This window comes from Sorex fumeus, unplaced genomic scaffold (genome assembly GCF_029834395.1).
Source record: "Sorex fumeus unplaced genomic scaffold, SorFum_2.1 ptg000010l, whole genome shotgun sequence".
Classification (NCBI taxonomy): domain Eukaryota; kingdom Metazoa; phylum Chordata; class Mammalia; order Eulipotyphla; family Soricidae; genus Sorex; species Sorex fumeus.
In genome coordinates, this window is record NW_026606067.1 from 28,920,233 (window position 1) to 28,923,248 (window position 3,016).

Genomic DNA, 3,016 nt, shown 5'->3' on the forward strand with positions numbered 1-3,016 from the left:
AATAAATAATTTTTTTAAAAAAGAAAAAATGCAAGTTAAGTCTCAATAGGTATTCTATTTTTCTGTAGTAGTGGTGTCATTTCATACTCTAAATTGGAATACTGAATAAGTAATAAGTAAGTTGGTATACACTTGGCATCATCAATCTGGTTTAACTTTATGCATTTGGATCGATGCATGAGTCTATGAGTCTGTAATGGTTCTTACTAAATTTAACTCACTTTAACTTACCTTGAATATAATACTGTCAAGCATTTTATAATTTCTCTCTCTATTCATATATTTGCATATTTAAAATATATATTGAAAAATTACATCTCAGTGCAACATTTGAACAGATAGTATTGAAGAATTATTTTTTAGATACAGGGGATTTTTAATTAAATCAGCATAACTAAGAAAAAGATATGAGGTCACTGTCAACTAATCTTATCAGGCTAAGAAACACAATCTAAGGAGACAGTGATATCCTCGATCTTTAGATATATTAATATAGCCGGTTCTATAAATCTGAATAGAAAACTATTCTCCAACAAATATGAGATGGCCATCTCCACCCCTTGGAAAGGTGACTATGATGAATTAAGTTCAATCATATCTTTGGAAAGGGACAGTGATTACACTTGCTGACCTGGAATTAGCATTAAAATTCAAAAAGTCAATCATACATCATTTAAAATACAATACTCATTTAAAAAGCTGATCATACATCATTTAAAATACAATACTCATTTAAAATACTCATTTAAAACCTATTCATTAAAACACAAGCCAATCTTATTTAAATCAGAGCTGCCCAACAAAAATACGCTATCAGTCACTCATGATCTGAATTCTCGTGAACGAGATGGATTTACATATGGTACACATAAAAAAGTCATGAGACTTATTTTGTAATAAATAAGGCGGTTCCTTATTACTCATTACTATTAATGAGTAATGCTATTACTCATTAATAGCTTTTTTGAGGTAAGTTATCAAATCTGCCTGCTTGGTCTTCGTAATGCCAGCAAAGAACATTTTTGTTCCAGGGATGTACCTCTTGGGATTCTCCAAATAATCCATCAGTGTGTCCTCATTTCAGGTGATGCCTTTGTTCTTGCTGGCATCTGTGTAAGAGAATCCAGCGGCCTTACCCGTTTTTCGCCCAAACAGACCATGGAGATTGGGCCCCGTCTTGTGCTTGCCTCCCTTCTCCATGGTATGGCACAGAGCGCACTTCCGAACAAAAATCTTGCCCTTCTCAGTATCACCCATCTTAGAATATCGCCTTTATCTCACGTGGCACGGAGGGGCTGCTTCACTGGTCTGACGTCCAGCTCTGTAAATCCAAGGGCACGCTGGCCAGTGCCTGTGTACCTATGTTGGCACAAATGCCTGAAGAATTACTTTTTTGATCTGTGATCTGGAGTATCCCTGTAGATGCTCAGGATTCTGTATGCAGTACCAAGGATGAAACCTGGGTCAGCTACAAAGAAGGTAAGTGCCTTAAATCCCATGCAATCTCTTCAATTTCCTGTAAAAAAGGTCTTTGTTACTGAGAATGAGAATACATTGCAGCCATGGTGGCTGACAAGAGCTCATCTGACTTCAGTACCTCTCCAAAGCTAGAACATTGAACTCAGTTCCAATTCCTCTATCCCTGAGTTGCTTTTATGCATTTAAGGAGGGAATATGAATATGGTTGCATTTACAAGTAAATAATTAAGTAATTGCATATACATGCAATCTCCTTTAATTAACATCTTATGTTAAGCCACCTGACTAGTATTCTAAATTTTATTTTATTTTATTTTTAATGGATAATTTTAATAATTTCCTATACTTACCCAGACTATGAAATTAGATAACACATTGCAAAAATTTCAAGTTTTTATATATGTAAGTTTTTATATATATGAATATATAAAACAGTGGGAATTTTAGTTATTTTAAAATATTTGTGGTTTAAGAGTAGTGATTGTATATATTCTCATTATAGTTACTAGTATATTATTAGAATTCTGTTAGTATATTACTGAAACTTAGTGATATCAAAATAGCATTTTAATATATTATTTTTATATATATATGGATTATCTTCCATTTGCTTTTGATCAGGTAGACATGGAGTAAAAGCCAATTCTCTAGAATTAAAATTTCAGTTAATAAAAATGAATAAGAGGGATTTGAGTTCTATTTTTTCTAGAAATTTGTTCAACAAATCTTTAATAACAACTTTGCACTAACTTTACTACTTACAGGATTTTTTGTTAGTAATAGATTCCTGTGATTTCACTTTTTTGTTATAATTTAGGATCTATTTATTACAGAATTTTGTATTAGAAACTAATTAGACAGTTTTCTGGGTGTTTCTGGAGTAAATTAACATATAAAGGTTTCAGTTCCACTTATTTGAATGGGGAGAAACTGTCAGAACACTCCTTATTCTCCCTTATAGTACCTGTTAATAAAGTTTTTTATTGATTTATTGTAATTTAATTTCTCCTCACCATGGAGAACTCTGTAGTTTCTAGGCTTATTTTTGGAATTTTATTTGAAACTAAAAAATTCTTCATGTTTCTGAGAAATTTGCTAACACTCCTTTTAGCATCATTATAAAAAATTGTGAGACAAATGCAAATAGCACTGCAGGGAACAATGGCATGCACTCCTGCCCTAAAATTGCATGAACTAAAACATCAAAATATCTTTTGCGTATTTGGTTATTGATATCATGTTTTACAAGAATATAATTTTTACGTTCTAGGAATTCTGTTACAACACATACCCACATCCAAGCGCCAATGTCCTTCCACCACTGTCCATAGAACCCTTTCAATGTGTCCCTCCCCACCTTGTTAGGAAGTATTTCCATTGGACATCATCTCTTTATTGACTTTATTCATATAACACGTACAAATGCAATCATTTGATAATTCAGTTCTTGTTTTTCTCCATCAATTACTCTTTCATTCACTAAACATGACAACCTATAGTACTTCCAAGTTGTACCAAAAGTCAAGGTTTCATGTTT

General features: G+C 32.5%; 1 pseudogene; it reads right to left on the reverse strand.

Moving 5' to 3' along the window:
* Positions 1 to 945: 945 nt before the first annotated feature.
* Positions 946 to 1,257, reverse strand: LOC130020122 (cytochrome c, somatic-like; annotated as a pseudogene).
* Positions 1,258 to 3,016: the final 1,759 nt, after the last annotated feature.